This window comes from Bombina bombina, chromosome 3 (genome assembly GCF_027579735.1).
Source record: "Bombina bombina isolate aBomBom1 chromosome 3, aBomBom1.pri, whole genome shotgun sequence".
Taxonomy (NCBI): domain Eukaryota; kingdom Metazoa; phylum Chordata; class Amphibia; order Anura; family Bombinatoridae; genus Bombina; species Bombina bombina.
The window spans coordinates 845935982-845956054 of NC_069501.1; the positions used below are offsets into that span (position 1 = coordinate 845935982).

The 20073-nt window shown below is 34.1% G+C and overlaps 1 protein-coding gene across 2 annotated transcripts in view; it reads left to right on the top strand.

Annotated features, from left to right (window-relative positions):
• The window catches only part of FGF14 (fibroblast growth factor 14), a 309235-nt gene that overhangs the window by 88564 nt on the left and 200598 nt on the right, over positions 1 to 20073 (top strand). The window lies entirely within an intron of this gene.

Consider the following 20073-nt stretch of genomic DNA (forward strand, 5'->3'; position numbering starts at 1 on the left):
CGAGTCTGCAGGGGGCGGCGTTGCACCAGCAGCTCTTGTGAGCTGCTGGTGCAATGCTGAATGCGTAGAGCGTATTGCTCTCCGCATTCAGCGAGGTCTGTCGGACATGATCCGCACTGTTGGATCATGTCTGACAGGCCTTTCATAAATAGGTCCCTCTATTTGAATCATGAAATAAAAAATTGGGTTTATTATACCTTTAACATTCACTTTAAGGTTTAGTCATGAAATTTTAATATTTTACTTCTATAGTGACTTAAATGTCTGAGTCTCTGAATTACTGTTTATTATATTTCATTATCTGAAAGATGCAAAATGTATTTGCTTTTCCAATTTAAACATTAGCATGCAGCACTGTATAGTGATTATTAATGTGACCTAATTTCCTGTGACTAACAAAAATAGACAAGTAAATAATAAAATATTGGAAAATGTTAATTCATTTACAGATTAAATTAAATTCTGTATGTAAGACAAAAATAGTGCTCTGTGGAGGTGTTTTTTTATATTTTCTAAGAACACTGTATAATCAGGTTTGGTGTAAAGTAATATTAAATTGTAATATTTTGAGTTCTATCATTTTCTTAGAGGAATAAATGCTGTTGTGTAAATTGTGTAAATTAGTCAAAGGATATACAATCCTGAAATTGAGGACTTAATTTATCTTTGCAAAGCCCCTATGAAAAAAAAAATCTAGCTACACAGTGGCTTCATTGTGGCATCCTGATCAAGCTCAGGCAACTATCATTTTGCAATAGCACACTTTATGTGGGTCACTAAAAGAAATAGCTTTTTAAGTGTGTCAGGTTTGGCACAACACATGGGCCCCCATTTATCAAGCTGTGTATGCAGCTCTGAGGGCCACTCGCTGCAGGCTCACAAGGGTGAGGCTGCAGCGGAAAGTCATCAGACTGCAGCTTCCTAACCAATACGCCAGCCCCTACTCACACACCATTGGGCTTACAGGGGGTGGCATGGCCAGCATTTATCAACTGCCGGACAATGTTCTAACATGGTAACATGGACCTATTATAGAGCTGTTCCTGAGTGGGGTCAACCAGTCACGGTAAAGGGATGACAGTAAAATTATGACCCTATCTGCTAAAACACTGATTCCTGATACTAGTACTCCAGAATCCACAAGAACCAGGGAACCTCCAAGCATGATGTAATTTTTATTAAACAGAGAACGTCAAATAAAATTGAAAAATATACAGAAAGTCATAAAAGACCAACAGCATAACCAGTACCTGATACTAGTGTCGTAGACGATTAACTGTGATATTGACCATTCTCTACTGAAAAGAAAGCTTATCTGTGATTTAATACAGATAACTCTTATTGTGACGCTGTCCAAGTACAAACTCCCAAGACTATCTTATTAACCAATTAGAATAACATTATCAATTGTATATAGGAGGGGACCCTTGAGGAGAAGTTCACAGGGATGGAATGAAGAGGAGGGACCTGCAGCTTTAGACTATTAAAAGGTTTTAAAATATAGTTGTTTTTTTGTTTTGTTTTTTAAACTAAGGAGGTTAAATGTTAAGAGGAATATTTGGATAGGTGAATGTCAAACAATGGGGCTAGGTTTTAAAGGGGATAATATTTGCCATGGTTAAATCTGGAGGTAGGCTGGTTACAATTAAGGATGTGTGTTTATGTGTGGTGTTTCATTGGCTTCCTTCAGTTTTAGAAGGGTTTGCAGTGGCTGGAAGTGGGCACTGCTGTGTGACTGGGCAAGGGACCGAGATTTGCACAATAGCAGTATGTTAATAGTAGTCTGGCATAGAAATTCAACTTAATAGGCACTCAAGACTTGGGAACAGGTGCCCAGTTGCCTATAGACACCTGTGCCTTTATTTGAAAAGTCAGTCTAGACCAGATGCCTCAAAGAGTTTTAGAGGTACTGCTATTTTTTTATGAAATACTTATATGTCTATATAAAAACGTTAATGTTCTTAAAATACTTAATAACTTTAAACCATAAGTGACATCCAAAATATCTTGAGGGGGTAAGTAGATCCGGTAACACAGACGCTTAAGCTACCTCTATCGGGTTGACCCGGAAATGAATCTTACGCTGTGTAATCCCAGCTCCTGGAGTGCCGTAGCCGATGGCAGTGCAACCAAGCTGCCGTAATGCAATAGTAGAGTAGAACAAATGACAGGCACTACGCTCAAGTGTAGTATGCAAAAAATATAGTCCACAGTTTATTCATAAGCACACGGTAAATACCAATCCAAAATATAATGCATGAACAATGTGGAGCAATTCATCCAAACAGCTTACAGTCAGAGGTGGAGTGGACAGTGGCGAATGTCTGGCGCGTTTCGCGCCCCCTACAGGCGCTTACTCATAGACCTAATACATGTATTGCACAAGGTGTACTATATATACCCTAACCAATTAAAATTAACCCTGTAGAGACCTTATGTTACTCAAAAACAGAAACTAAGGGGTGTGATTATCACTGAATACTTAAACAAGCATTACACATGTATAAACAAACAGAACTATATGACAGGCTAATATGACCTCTTGAAAATATTTAAATACTGAAATACTGATGCTAAAACTATAATAATGAGATTATAGCCACAAAAAAAAAAAAGATGCAACAAATATGGTACCTTTGAGCACAACACAAGGAGAACTTGCAATGAATAAAATATTGCCTATTTAAATATGCAATGAAATATGTAACACAAAAATATAGCAAAAAGAAAATTGCACTAAAGTATAATATAGCAAAATAACAGTGCCATTAAATGCAATTAATGCTATAGATTTGTGATCACACAATTAAAAAACACTGAGCAATATGCATATTTGACAAAAGATGTTTAACCATTACATAAAGGTAAAAAATAGAACTAGGTATCAATAAAAAAATTAATGTCACATTCTCTATTCATACCTAAAGGAATTCTCGTTTCTAATTGGAGAATCCAATAGATTTCTTTTCTTTGAAGAATGTTATATCTGTTTCCTCCTCTAGGAGGTACAATAGCTACATCTATGATTTGTACAGAAAGATTAGCTATATTGGTGAAATGTTCCCCATTAAAGTGATTGGCAACAGCTGACTCCTTGACATAATTTTTTGTGTCCCTAACATGTTCACTGAATCTTTTTCTGACCCCCTAGAGGTTTGACCCACATATTGGAGCTGACACAATTTGCATGTAAGTAAATAAACGGCAAAGGTGGTGCCGCAATTGGCATAAAAATTAATATTATACCTTTCTTTTGTAACATTACTTGCTGCAAGGTCCAATACTGGTGCACATATGGCAATTTTTATTTAAACATTTAAAATTACCTTGCCTAGTCAGCCATTGAGAACCTGAGGTGTCAGCTCTTGTAACATTGCTTGGTGAAAGCCTTCTAGCTAACGTTCTGGGTTTCTTAGGCACGAATTTACAATGTTGAATAATTGGAGCAAGTATGGGGTCTCCTTTTAGTATGTGTAGATGTTTCTGCAATATTTTAGCTATTTGCATATATTGGCTGGTGTATTCTGTAGTAAAGACAATGGCTTGCTTAAAGGAACTGTCTTTAATTTTTGCAGTTGAAGTATTGTACCTTTTAATTTTATTCCTACATTTCTCTAATGAAGACGCATTGTATCCTCTTGCTATCAGTCTGTTTTTCAAATCTACTGATTGAGATTCAAAAATCTCTAGTGATTGAGTGTTTCTCTTTAACCTTATAAATTGTCCCCTAGGGACCAAATTTATTAGGTGTTTAGGATGCCTGCAATTGGCTTGCGGTAAGTTTTAGTAATTACTTTATCCCCACTGCTTTGTAAAGTTAAATCAAGATAAGTAAATTTGAGATTCATGAAATTGTTATCTAAGTAACCAATAAAGTTGTTAAATAAATGTGTGTCAACTGGTTTTTTAATGATGATGAAAAGATCATCTATGTATCTTACAAATAGCAATATGTCTTTTAACCATGGGTTTAGTATACTATAAATGTAGGTCAATTCCCACCAGGATACATAAAGATTCTCGAATGCCGGGACATATTTCGCCCCCATGGCCATCCCGCAAATCTGTCTGTAATAGGTTCCCTCGAACATAAAATAATTGTGGGACAGCAAAAATCTCAGGACATCTCCTATGTATTTTTAGTATAATATTCCATACTTAATTCCCTGTCTAGGAAAAATTCTATTGCCTCAATACCAAGGTGCTGGGGTATTGAAGTATAGAGTGAGGAAATGTCTATGACTAGCCAAGTATAGTTTGGTTCCCAGACTATAGTATGCAAAGTGTGTATTAAATGTGAACTATCTTTAAGATAAGACAGTTGTTTAACCGCTAGTGGTTGCAGAATACTGTCCAACCATGCCCCCAAAGGCCCAAATAAGGACCACCCCCCCGAGACAATCGGTCTACCCGGGGGGGAAATGGGGTCCTTATGAACCTTGGGGACATGGTAGAAAATGGGAGTAAGAGGATTTTGAGGAACCAACGTGTCAATGTCAGATTCTCTAAAGACACCTACATGTATACCTTCAGTTATTAATTTTAATGTTATTAATTTTAATGTGGGTCAAACCTCCAGGGGGGTCAGAAAAAGATTCAGTGAACATGTTAGGGACACAAAAAATTATGTCAAGGAGTCAGCTGTTGGCAATCACTTTAATGGGGAACATTCCACCAATATAGCTAATCTTTCTGTACGAATCATAGATGTAGCTATTGCACCTCCTAGAGGAGGAAATAGATATAACATTCTTCAAAGAAAAGAAATCTATTGGATTCTCCAATTAGAAACGAGAATTCCTTTAGGTATGAATAGAGAATGTGACATTAATTTTTTTATTGATACCTAGTTCTATTTTTTACCTTTATGTAATGGTTTAACATCTTTTGTCAAATATGCATATTGCTCAGTGTTGTTTAATTGTGTGATCACAAATCTATAGCATTAATTGCATTTAATGGCACTGTTATTTTGCTATATTATACTTTAGTGCAATTTTCTTTTTGCTATATTTTTGGGTTACATATTTCATTGCATATTTAAATAGGCAATATTTTATTCATTGCAAGTTCTCCTTGTGTTGTGCTCAAAGGTACCATATTTGTTGCATCTATTTTTTGTGGCTATAATCTCATTATTATAGTTTTAGCATCAGTATTTCAGTATTTAAGTATTTTCAAGAGGTCATATTAGCCTGTCATATAGTTCTGTTTGTTTATACATGTGTAATGCTTGTTTAAGTATTCAGTGATAATCACACCCCTTAATTTCCATTTTTGAGTAACATAAGGTCTCTAGAGGGTTACTTTTAATTGGTTAGGGTATATATAGTACACCTTGTGCAATACATGTATTAGGTCTATGAGTAGGGGGCGCAAAACGCATCAGACATTCGCCACTGTCCACTCCACCTCTGACTGTAAGCTGTTTTGATGAATTGCTCCACATTGTTCATGCATTATATTTTGGATTGGTATTTACCGTGTGCTTATGAATAAACTGTGGACTATATTTTTTGCATACTACACTTGTGCGTAGTGCCTGTCATTTGTTCTACTCTACTAATCCAAAATATCTTGTTGGAATGTGCAATGCAGTGCTGCCGTGGAATATGGCCATGCTGTGCACCATTTGTGCTATACTGCCAGGGAAATCATTTTAAGAAGAATGCCACCAAATATGGGCAACCAATCTCAAAATTCTATTCTAGAGGGAGCACATAGGGTCTAGTCATCCACTTTCTATCCCACAGGGGGTAAGCATGCATAGTAGTTTATCTTCCATTTGGATGTTGGCAAAAAATACTTAAAGGGACTGTCCTTTTTGCATTCCTGTTAAAGAATCATTGGGCAAAATGAATTGTCAGATTCTCCCCTCTCTTTAGTTATTTTGTTATTCTATATAGCTGATTCATTCATCTTCCCTTTCTTTAGTGAACAGTTTCCATGGAATAACATAGCAGTTGGTAAAATTGGAGAGGCTGTATATAAATTTTTTGTCTTTCAGTGCTTTAGAAATTAAACACATTGCTTCAGAATCTGCTACAAAGTACTTCATTGCATTTGTAAGCTCAGCACTTCCTTGGCACACCAAACTTTTGCTTTTAGTTAATGGTCTCCGAAATTCTAGACAAATATGAGAGTTTGAGACCAAAGGAAATATCTGTTACCCAAAATTTACACTCAAACAAAGTAACTCAGTTCAAGTAAAAAAAAACTGTATTTGTAGCCATACTTTCTTTCTACTATTAGGTTATTTAAAAGAAATTCCACAAGAACAATATTTATTTAAAGGAACCTTGAACTATACATTGATCTGTAATGTATATGAAATAAGTTAAACATATTAAAAGTAATTATTGTTTGGTAATAGCTAAAGTACATTTCTAGTGAAAGGAACAGGATTACTTTTGAAAAAGGAAAAGTTGTCTTCAACACAGGCACCATTAAAAAATAAAAAGTTCCCTAATACAGTTTGAAATATTCTCTGTTTGAGATAAGCATTATGAGTACACTGTCCCTTTAAAGCACTATACATTTATAATATGTTTAACTATGGTGTAATTCCATAAAATATGTCATTACGACTATTAATATTCTAGTAGGCTAGAAAACATCCACAATATTGATTACTGTTTAAATATCAAACCCCTCTATTACTGTCTGCCTCTATAAATGTCACATGCCAGCCATATATACCCAGTAACAGGACAAGGAGAATGGATTTAAAGATTGATCACTTTTATATTGAGCTTGTCTTGTACTGTAGAAAAAAGGACATTAAAGGAACATTGCTTCATATTTTATGGGAGTTAGTTATATGGTGTTTGTTTTTTACTGTTACAACAGAGAATATAACTCTTAAAGTGGCATGAATTAAGCCATATTTGTTGTTGATCGTTGACCTTAATTCAGTGAAATAGATGATCAATGTCAACATCAAAATGAAGAAAGTGTCTCGTACAGGTTTCTAAATAACGGGATGTGAGTGACTTATGCTTTATGGCTTTCTGATGGAAATGATATTGCAGTAAAGCAATACTGGGCTAAATATAGAACTGTTAGCGCTCTGAAAACATGTCACGCCACCGTTATCCAATAATTCTCTAAACAGCAATGCATCAATGCTATTACATTTAGTTGGGTTTCTTGCTGTACTTGTGTTCTAAATAAACATTTTTAGACATTGGATGCATATTTTATGTATTCCCTTTGTGATTTAAAGCCTTCACTAGATGCAGTAAAGGGATAAGAAAAATGTCATAAGATGTTTTATTATGCCTAATACAACACATCTTTGCAAGGAAGTTGTATTATTTAATTTAGCCTGCTTTTCCTTTAATTTAACTGTGGAACTTGTGATTTGCCCATGGTTCTAGAGAGGCTGGTGTGCATCTTCTACATAGTGATTGCTTTATATTTGACCCTAATAGGCCACAGCAAAGGAGATACAATACATTATTATAAAGAGGCTCATCAAAGGTAGTGCCCCTGTACTGGTAAACAATTCACATTTACCAAAAAAGTGTTTAATGTTTCTAAAACATTTGTTTAAAGGGACACTGAACCCAAAAAAATTATTTCATGATTCAGATAGAGCATGCAATTTTAAGCAACTTTCTAATGTACTCCTATTATCAATGTTTCTTCATTCTCTTGCTATCTTTATATGAAAAAGAAGGCATATAAGCTCTTTTCTTGGTTCAGTACTCTGGGCAGCAGTATTTGATTGGTGGATGAATTTATCCACCAATCAGCAAGGACAACCTAGGTTGTTCACCAAAAATGGGCCGGCATCTAATCTTACATTCTTGCATTTCAAATAAAGATACCAAGAGAATAAAGAACATTTGATAATAGGAGTAAATTAGAAAGTTGCTTAGAATTTCATGCTCTATCTGAATCACGAATGAAAAAAATTGGGTTCAGTGTCCCTTTAATATGCATGTATTTTGCAATGTAGTTCTTAAAAGGATATGAAGCTCCATATTTTCTTTCATGATACAGATAGAGCATGCACATTTAAACAACATTCTAATTTACTTCTATTATCACATTTTCTTTGTTCTCTTAGTATCTTTTGTTGAAAAGTAGGACTATAAGTTCAGCAGCATGCATGTGTCTGGAGCACTAAATGGCAGAAGTTTTGCAAGAATGTTATCCATTTGCAAGAGCACTAGTTGGCGTCACTATTTCCAACCATGTAGTACTCCAGACACCTACCTAGGTATCTATTCAACAAAGAATTATTTGGGAACAAAGCACATTTTACAATATAAGTAAATTAAAAAACGTTTTTTAAATTGTTTGCTCTGTCTGAATCACAAAAGAAAAGTTTGTGGTTTCATATCCCTTTAATGACTGATGTACTGTGCATATATAACATTGTTTAAATATCCCTTTAAGTCAGTACTGAGTTTAGGTTATATAAAACTAACAATACAGCTTGGTTTATTTTTTAGAAATACTTTTTATTTATATCAAATATGTTAAACCAAAATACAATGTGTATATATCCAGTATTTTTGCTAAACAAATTATTCTACACATAGATTTGGATTTAAGCTATTTAATATTATCTTGAATGAATAATAACATATTTTTATGCCATGATAGAAGTCTATTATGGTGTTTCTGGAATTAAGGGAAATGTCAATGCCTGTTATCTGGATATGGGTTTGTGATATCTACACTGTTCAGTAAGTCTCAGATGGAAAAAGGTTTCAGCACCGAGGGGTCTCTCTTGACATTTAAAATGCGTCACGGTGCTGATTGCCATTTTTTCTATAAGCCCACATAATTGACTTGTCTGGGAAGTGCAACTTGCAGCCACAGGGAAGAATACAGGGCCATAGATAAGAACGCTTCGAGGCGGAAGCAGAGATGATGGTAATCATTATTATTCAGCCTGCTTCTAATAAAACTTGCAATCAAAGTCAAATGAAAAACAAAGCCAGCTTACCTCTAGATTCACTGCTTGTACTTAAAGTCCACATAGCTGTTTTTTTCATGTGTAAGACCTTTATTTATCACCCACAATATATATATATATATTAACAACATCCTGCAGTTTTACAATTAAATAATGTAGCAAGACTCTAAAAACAATCATTCAATGATGGATTTGCAAATAAGGTTTATTAGTTAATTGCACCAACTTTATGCCAAATATGTTAGAGTATTTTATTATTCCACTATTGATTGTATATATCTGTGTCAAACCCTTGCAAAGGTTTAAGCATATTGTTAAAGTCAGCTGCAAAACAATAATGCACTGCCGGCAGCTAGCTAAACACATTTGGTGAGCCAGTGACAAGAGGCATATATGTGTAGCCCCCAATCACTAGCTAGCTCCCAGACAGTAGTACATTGCTGCTTCTGTGCCTATCTAGGTATGCTTTTCAAACAAATGTTATAAAGAGAATAAATATATGTGAAAAATAGAAAAAAAATTATTGTAAGTCTTTAAATGCATCGTTTGTATTTGTATCACCAGCGTTCTGTTGGAACAAAGTAATCTCATTAAAACCACACAGGGATATAAGAAGCAGGCTAAAACTTAAAAATATTTTTTCTCTGGCTCTAATACATATTAGCTACTGTATTTAACATTACTACAAAGAAATAATGCACTTTAATCTGGAATTTAAAAAATAAATAAAATAAATATATGTGCCAAAAAAGGTCTGCAGATATAATTAAAAGTATCCCTTTAAAACTAATTATTCTGAGAATAAGTGTTATATAGTAATTCATAGCTTAAAGTGAAAGTAAATCCTAGCGTTTTACAAATGATTTACTATTGAGACAAATAAAGGGCACTTTCATTCATGAAGTATAAGATAATTCATGTAGAAAGCTCCTTTATTTGATTCAATCGATCGCCGCTCTTAGCTCCTACAGCAGAGCACGGCTAAAAATTTTTTTTAGCTAAGAGGTGACGTTTTCACCTCTTAGCCAATAGCAGTGCGGTAAATCTGGCTCCTATGGCCGCCAAGCCGGATTTACCGCACGGCTATTAGCTAAGAGGTGAAAACACTAGGATTTACTTTCACTTTAACTGGTAACTACTTACAATTATTATTTGTATTTATTTTTTGTTGTTGATTTTTTGGCTATCATGTTCCTACCTTTAAGAACATGTTTAATTGACTCCTGAATATATATTTGTTAAACAAAATGCCCAGAGTCAACCCATTAAAGAGCTCACATTAACCCCAGATATAAAGTGATAGTTTTGAATATTTGTTCTGTGGCTGTTTACTAAAGTTGAAAGAAACTTACAGTAGAACATAAGACAGATGGGAGTGATAGTGACCTGGCTGGTTTTAACTGTTGTGCCACGATTGCTTACTATGGAACCTTTTCATATACACATATTAAGGTAATGCCTTACAGGTACAGATGACCATGCTTTTTCTGTTCTAATTGTAAGACTGGGGAACTTCACTAGACATGATCTGGAAATCTTTTCTCCCTGTTGTGGATGTATTATGCTACCTTAAAGATTGTGAGAGTTGGAATGGGACAAACACAGTAACTCCATTTGATAATATTGGGTGGCCGGCTGGTCACCCCTAAAATTCATCTCTGTCAGTGAATACTAGGGGGCCGAATTATCCCAATGTGTGGGCGGACATGAGGACATTAAAATATTGGGGACTCAGTTGTTTTTAATGGTAAAACTGTTTCATTTAACCAAATAGGTTCCTATAACAGAGTTATCTGTTGTATTTAGACTTATAGAGGGCTTTATATGTTAAATGGGAGAGTTTACTGTAAAATTGTTTTTCCCTGAATGTGTTTCCAATGACTTGTTACACCAGCTGCAGCATATAAAATGTATGAGCATAAAACCACAGCCCATCAAAATAGGTTAAGCTTGCAGTGCAATCATATCCAGTTATCTTATCACTCAAATGCTTCCCTATCTTATCTCTGTACAATACTTAGAAAGAACAATTGAAAGTGGACATTTTAGAGTTTTATATCTTCCTCCTCCCACCGTGTGAGTTCTTCTGCTGGCTGTGTTTACATTCTTTGTGAATAGCCTATACCTAGGTATTGGAACTTTCAATATAGATAGGGATACTACAGGCTAAATCAGCTATTTCAAATGTTAATATAAAGGCTAAGCAGCTAGTTTTAAACAAGTTAATACACTCCTGTAGGCTAAATGGATCATTGGGACCAAATTAAAGAAGAGAAAGTTTTGGGGTAAACTTTTCCTTTAATCTACTTAATGTTTGTTATATTTTTTATATGATGGTGTACTTGTTTTACTGTGATCATACTCTAACAGAGTATTTATATAGGAGAGTTTAGAGAGGCTCTCTGTTTTGTGTTAGCTATTTTAAGCTTATAAATACTCTAAATGCACCGATATTCCATCTAATCATATATTTTGCTTTAAATAATGTGACAGTTTGATTTGTTTTGTTCCCCTCACTCTCTGTTGTTGTTTTTTGAGTAGGTATCTAGAGTCTAGTCTCATTGCCATGTTGTCAGTGGTTGAGACGACATGGCTTATTTTGCATTTCCTATTTTACCTATAGTATGATGGAGTTGTTAATATGAAATTTCTATGCCTGTTATCTCTCAGACAGCAGCAATAACAACTCCCATTTTATTCTTTAAAGGGATACTAAACCAAATTTTTTTCATTCATGATTCAGATAGAGCATACAATCTTCTCTTGCTATCTTTATTTGAAAAAGAAGGCATCTAAGCAAAGGAGCCAGCCAATTTTTGGTTTAGAACACTGGACAGCACTTGTTTATTGGTGCTGTCCAATCAGCAAGGACAACCCAGGTTGTAAACCAAAAATGGGCCGGCTTCTAAACTTACATTCTTGCTTTTCAAATAAAGTTACCAAGAGAATGAAGAAAAATTGATAATAAGAGTAAATTAGAAAGTTGCTTAAAATTGCATGCTCTATCTGAATCATGAAAGAAAAAAATGGGTTCACTGTCCCTTTTTAAGGAAACTTTCGGGGGGGGGGGGGGACTGGTTCGGTACACTGTTGCCTCAAATAAGCAACATTTACTTTTTGGAGTTTTAGCTGTCTATATTTTAATCCTAGCATATTTAACGTAATCTTTCAAATTTATGAGTACAGCTATATCAAAAGATTATAGATATGTGCTACTTCCTCTTTTGGTATTAATATCCCAAATTCAACTCCACTTTGGCAGTATATATATATATATATATATATATATATATGTGTGTGTGTGTGTGTGTGTATAACTCCATTTTGGCAGTGTATGTATGTATATATGTGTGTGTGTATGTATATATATATATATATATATATATATATATATATATATTTATTATTATTTTTTTCATCCATGCACTCACTCCTTTCTTTTTGGTTAAATTGCCCAGGTAGCACCTCAATTATTTCATATAGACAAAAGGTATACAGGAGGGCACTCACGGGTCTTTCCAATGATAAAAGTTTTCTTTATTTGTCTAAATCAAATCTAAATCAAATTTACAAGTCAACGTTTCGGCTGATACAGACAGCCTTTTTCAAAACAATCTACAATTTAAATATGTTATTCTAAGGTTCTACAAACACTGTGCACATTAGATTCTTATATAACAATTTTTAATGATCCCAGATAAAACCCCACCAAAATCTTCAGGGAGTTCAGGGAGTCTCCCTGATTGTAATAGCAGCTCCCTGATGCCAGCAAATGGAATGCAATCTTCCTGAAACTCCATGATCCAATGTGGCCCAAATCCGGAAAAGTGTTTCTTTAAGGAATGCCTTTAGTTGCTGGGACATTATAGAACCCTCAAAGCATGCATCAGTAACCAAAAAGCCCCCACTGATTTTACTAAAATTAAACACAAATACTACCTTATTTACTGCACATAATTAAACTTCGTATTCTAAAATATTTAAGCATTCAACAAGCGTACGATCACTGGAAAATAGGTTTGTTGTATGTGGCTGTGCAATAAAGCTACTACTTTAATGTGGCTTTAGTGGGAAGCTACTTTAACCTGAAATGAGTTTTTGCAGGTTGGGATGTCTGCACATGTACCTTTTTGACAGCAATTGTAATAAATAAAAATGGCAGCAATGTAACAGTTCTACAAAAAGTTTTGCAAATACTACTGCTCCTGACCCTGCTTACTGTTCAACAAAACAAACAAAAGATTAAAGCAATTTTATAACAGATGTAAAAAGGAAAGTTTAATAATAATACACTGTTTAAATGTGAGGACAGTATATTTTAACTTTATTACTTAATATATTGTTTTGTATTTTATTTAAAAAGACCTATATATATATATATATATATATATATATATATATATATATATATATATATATATACATACAGTATATATAAATAAAATGCACTCTCAGGCAATTTTGGATATCAAACAGCCAAAAATGTTTTGTCTGTTCTCACTTTTGTTTCTCCGATCAAGGGGATGTAGATTTCCCAGAAACATAAATACATTTTTGGCTGCTTGATATCCAAAATTGCCTGAGAGTGCATTTCATTGCGGTTATATGGTATAACATAATTGCACCCAGGTATATATATTATATATATTCCTATTTATACTGTTTTAAGTCTCTTTAAACATATTCAGCAACTGACTTTGAGTGAGTTGATATCCCCCCACCCCACCCCTATTTCTAGGCTATACCTTTTAATTGGGAGGCTAATTAATAATGAAAACAACTAACTGTATAGCTAATAGAAACAAAGTTCATTTTATGGCATAAGAGGAGAGAAGTACAAAATGTTAACAACAGAGCTATCTCAATAACTGATATAAAGGAACTCGCACAGGGTTTCACAGTCAAAGATAGGCCACTAATAACTAGAGATGTCCAATCGGCTTTGGACGAATACATATTTGTCTGAATTTATGCTGATTTGGTAAATAATCTGATACATGAACAGCAGAATACCAAATCAGTTTATTCATTAATTAGGGACACTCCTTCAGGTACTAAATATTGGTTGACTTTTAGTCATACAGGCCTGTCCAATCAAGCCTTAATATAGCAAAGGGAGGTGGGAGACTAGGGGAAGCTGAGATAGTTTTAATTTGACTAGAGCTACTGGAGCGGAGATATTGGAGCTTGCAGTTGTGTGTCATGTGCTAATAGCATTCTAACATTTGTTGTATATATTTGCTTTTCCAATTGGCGATAACAGTAGCAAATATTAATACAATATTCATTTGAAACAAATGCCCATATGAAAAAAAGTTGGATTAATTCTGCCAACCTGAATGTTGGGAAAATTTTAAAGCAAATTAGATTTCTCGACTGTGCACATCTCTACTATTAACAGCCAATGAAAAAGACCTACTAATGAAATATTAAAGCATTCACCTTCAACTTAAAAATATAAAACATGCACATATTGTTTTATTAAAGGAACATAAAACCCCACATTTTTCTTTCATGATTCATATATCATACAGTATGAAACAATTTTCCAATTTTCCTCTTTTATCTAATTAGCTTCCTTCCCTTGGTATACTTTGTTGGAAATCATACCTAAGAAGCAGTAATAAACTGGAAGCTAGCATCAGATTGGTGGCTGCACTTATATGCTTCTTGTCATTGTCTCATCTGTTGTGTTCAGCTATCTCTCAGTAGTGCATTACAGCTCCTCCAACAAAGGATACAAACAGAATGAAGCACATTTTATAAGAAAAATAAATTGGAAAATTATATGCTGTATTTAAATTTCTTAAGAAAAAACGTGGGTTGCATGTCCCTTTAAATCTGCATTACTAACATACATTCAATTAATTATATATATATATATATATATATATATATATATATATATATATATATATATATATATATATATATAAATATATATAAATATATCTATATATATATATATATATATATATATAAATAAATATATATATATATATATATATATATATATATATATATATATATATATATATATATATGTGTGTGTATGTAATAGTTTCTTTTCTTTTTCTGTGTACATGAATAACAAGTTAAAATAGAAGCATAACATCCCCTTATACCTCTCTATTGGGGCTATTTTTCACCACAATTTGTAATGTTATAGTAATACCTAGTATATGTGTTGTATTACTGTAATGGAGCATTGTTTTTAGCACAGAGTTACCATGTAAGATATACTGCAATACAATGTAGTTTATTTACCAAGCTACTATGGGATTTGAAGTATTTGCTCTTTTACATATATAAATGAATGAGATGCAATGTGGGAACTGAGTAAGAGATCAGGCCTAAGGGGCTCGTTCTTATGCGGAATGTTCATGACCCTATTGCACCTTGTTCCAGATATATGATAATCTGTAAACATGAATTGCTTAAAGCAGTATGACTTCTGACTTCAGATGTAGATACAACAGCTTTACTACACTATTTTTATAAACAGTATATCCAGCATATCTTCCCTGAAAGCTTTCTTCAGTGGACATTAATCTCATAAATATTTAAATATGTATATTTATATGGTAGTTTCATGATTTGTTTTTCTGTAATTTAACTCCCCACTGCCTCCAGTGAGTATCATCTTTCAACATTCTATACAATGCGTGACTTTAATGTATCTTTTAAACTTTTGAACTGTTCCTGTGCAAATTAGAGGGGCGCATGACCCCTTTATGGGAAAAAGAGAATTCATTAACACATTATTCATAGGTTTAGAGTAATAAAAGCGGATGAAAGCAAGAATTACGTATTCAGTGCAAATGATAAGAAATTAATCTTTCAAATAAGACATATATACATACTATGGTTGATAAAAAATAGTGAGTATTTAAAATGAATTTAAAATGGATTGGTCAAGGAGGTTATCCACCCTCTTTGCCAAAAATAAACCAGTGGGCAACATTATAAGGTGAAACTTAAAAGGTTATGAAACTAATTTTCTTTTTATGATTCAGACATAGAGGCCCATTTATCAAGCTCTGAACGGAGCTTGAAGGCTCGTGTTTCCGGCGAGTCTTCAGACTCGCCAGAAACAGCAGTTATGAAGCAGCGGTCTAAAGAGTGCAGCTCCCGAACCCTGTCCACCTGCTCTGATGAGGCGGGCAGGAATCGCCACAATTCAACCCGATCAAGTATGATCAGGTTGATTGACACCTCCCTGCTGGTATTGGCCGCGAGTCTGCAGGGGGCGGCGTCGCACCAGCAGCTCTTGTGAGCTGCTGGTGCAATGCTGAATACGGAGAGCGTATTGCCCTCCGCATTCAGTGATGTCTGTCGGACCTGATCCGCACTGTCGGATCAGGTCCGACAGACATTTGATAATTCGGCCTCATAGTGTATCATTTAAAAAATAGTTTTAAGTGTACTTATTTTATCATATTTACTCTGTTCACTTGGTATCCTTTGATAAAAGCAGATTGGTAGGCTCAGGAGCGTTCACGTGTCTGGAGCACTATATAGCAGCAGTTGATGAGTTTTAACAATATTATACATTTGCAAGAGCACTAGATGATAGCTGTGTCTGTTATTGCCATATGGTATTCCAGACAAGTGCACGTTAACTACTTAGTTATTTTCTTTAATAAAGAATACCATGAAAACAAAGCAAATTTGACAACAGAAATACATTGGAAACCTTTTCAAAAGTATATGTTCTGTGTGAATTATAAAAGAAAGATTTTGGATTTCATGTCCCTTTAATCTCACTAAATACATAAAAATGTGGTTGGTGTTAAAACTATACATATATGCTGTATTTCTTTGTCTATCTTGATAATATTATTATGTTTGGGAATGCACCATGGGTAAATTTCTACAGGCACGAATGTCCATTGATCTGTTTTAGGAAGCCTCTAAGCATAAGGGTGCTGTCATAATTTTCAGCCTGTTTGGTCAATTAAAAACATTTCCAAAACTTACCATATTCTTTACATTTCAGTAAATTTTGCTTTAAAATGCACCTTTAAATGATACATTAAACATGTATGATAGGTAAAACCTCCCTCATGATTTAATAAAAAAACATTTAGTAAAATTATTTTAGTACCATCTATATCTTGTCCCTGCAAAATGGTGTTTTTAGCAGGTAATTTCTTTCTTCATCTATTTGATGCAACCTCCAGAACCCTAAATTGCATCTGTACAGCAATCTATAAATCATAATGAATCATAAAAAGTAAATGCATATGAAACAGATGGGTAAATTACATCTAAAAGAGTTTACAATCTAATTTTTACAGCTCAGGCACAGCAGGATAAGGTGAATCCCAAGGTTATAATGATTTTCAGCTACTTTACCTTAAGCAAGATGCCTTAGCTATAAACTTAAAAATAGATTTTATTTTTTTTACCACACAAAGTAGACAGTTTTCAAAGAGATGAAGATTGAATCTGGATAACGTAGGCATTTTGGAGAAAGATCATTTACATATTATTAGCACTGACAGGTGCATGAAGGAAAGGAAGAGAAAAACAATTTATCAATGCAAACCAGAAATCATTCTGCCACTCAACTGATGATCCTATTAACTGAAAGTACATCAACAAACACGGACTGGATTGAAGAGATGTAATAGAGAGATTGTTGTTTAAGACAGTGCTTCTTTTTTATTGAAGTGCACAAGATTGTCAGCAATGTGTATTCACTAGATTAGCTATGACAAATGTATGTCCATTTAAATGAAAGATACAAACAGTTATAATCTATCTATCTATCTAATGATCTCACATATTCTCTTTCTCTCACTGTAACTAATAGGTCTAACTTTGATTTACTCCTAACTTAAAATGGAACTTACTGCCTAGCAAACATTGAAATGTTCTAGGAAGTATTTATTCAATTGTATTTGGCAACATTGGATAGTTATTGAGTACAACAATTTTATTTTAGCAGCAATTGCCTGCTCTGTTTTTTATATACAGGTACTGTGGTTTGTCATTTATGCTCAATGCACAACACTTATTCTTTAAAATGTTCCGTAATTTTTTTTTTTAGCCATAGGAATAAGTGTTATTCTTCTCACACAATAGGCTGACTTTGCTCTTTTCAATGTCAGTGTAAGATATTGTCCTGAGATTTCCCTATCAGCCACTTTGCACTTCATGGCGTTTTCATGTTCATAGTTCTGAAAATAAGTTGAATGAGTCAGTAGTTTTGAAACAGTTATATATTACATTAGGTAGTATTCCCAGACAACTAGATAAAGCCCTCCAACTGAATGGAATCATTCAGCTTAATGTCACCAAGTTAAAAAATTCCAAATTATTGTGTTATTATAACATATACATAACTTATAAATAAGTCGAGCTCCTTTACTTATGGGAAAACATTTCACTCTGATTGAATAACACAGCTTTGTGATGCATGGAACATTGTCTTGCTTTCTGTGTGCAAGACAATCTGAGATTTGCCTGGGGAATATATAGTCAATTCTCCAGTTGAGATACGTCACCACTAGAATGTATGCGCTCAACAAAGGAATCTTCAAGAGATGTTGTTTCTAAAGTAACCAATGTCTAGGAATGTATACATGAATCTGGCCAAATTCATGTGTAATGGCTGAGAGACAGTTTTCCCTACAGGTTAAACCATTTTTTATGTATAAAAAAATAATGTTTGAGTAAGTTTTACATCAAGAGCTGCTTTGATTAAACATGTTCTAAAAAATGGTCAGTGCCGGATTGACCTGTCAGGATACCAAGCGTTTTCCAGGTGGGCTGGGGGGCCTCTGGCACTACAGGGCCACATCCTTAGATCAGGATGGTCTGAGATGAAAGAAGGGAGACAGGTGATTTTATGGAAATGTTTAAGTATATTGAGGAATTAATAAAGCTTAAGCTAGAAGTATTTTTTACAAAAAGAGCAGGACCAGAACAAGGGATCGTGATCTCAATTTGAAGGGTAACAGGTTCGATCCAGGAGTAATTTGTAGAAGCGTTTCTTTAAGAAACATTAGTTGATTCATAGAATAAACTTCCCTTAGAGGTGGTAATTACAAACATTGTGGGGATTTCAAGAAATGCCTCAGATAAGCATAAGCCTATCCTAGAAACTAATTAAGCTTAAATGTTATAGGAACTATGGGTCTATACTTCTTCTCTGCCATCAAAATCTGTTTCTAACTAGAAAAAAAACAGACATACTTTTTTTTGCTATTTTGTTGGCATTTGTCTAGGAACAAGAACATGATTGTTCATGAGATTATCTTTTTCAGTCTATACGCATTGCTTAAAATTCAGTCTGCTGAAACCTAGCTTTATAGTACTAATATTTGGTGATGCATGACAGATTTTTGCTAACCAGTAATCTGTGCTAGGATCAAGTTTGATAGAAATATGCATTACATATCTAATTTTACTGAAACTGATAAACCAGCTACTTTAGCTGGCTTTAAAGTGACATTAAACACTTTGAGATAGTAATATAAAATGAGAAATCGTATACACACACACACATATTTTATATATATATATATATATATATATATATATATATATATATATATAAACTCTTTAATATACGTTCATTATTTATTTTGCTCACTTTTCCTGTAATTCCATTCTGAAATTGTGAGCTTTCAGTTCCTGTTAGAAATGGAAGTGCAGAACACTGTTATATTCCACACAGCCATTGGCTGCACACTCTAGTGACCTTTTTATAACTGTCCCAAATTTGCCACAGCAGAGAAGGTAACCTAAGTTCCAACTTGACAGCTCCCATTGTTTTATTGACACTAAGGGGGAGATTTAATAAGCAGCGGCTGCTTTCTCTGATCGAAGTTTCCATCTCTTCGGAAGCATAAGCTAAGAAGCAGCAGTTGTAAGACCGCTGCTCCTTAACTTATCCTTCACCTTTTACTCCAATTGGGATGATTGACACCCCCTACTAGAAGACGATTGGCCGCAAATGTGCAAGGGGCAGCATTGCCGCGAATCATGTCCCCTCGACATTTAATAAATTGACCTCTAAAGCTTTACACTTATTTTGTCAATATTTAAACAGCTAATGAATCTTTACAAAATACATCTACATGTTATTTTCAGACTAATCTTTTCTTTGAATGCATTATTCTATCTCGCAT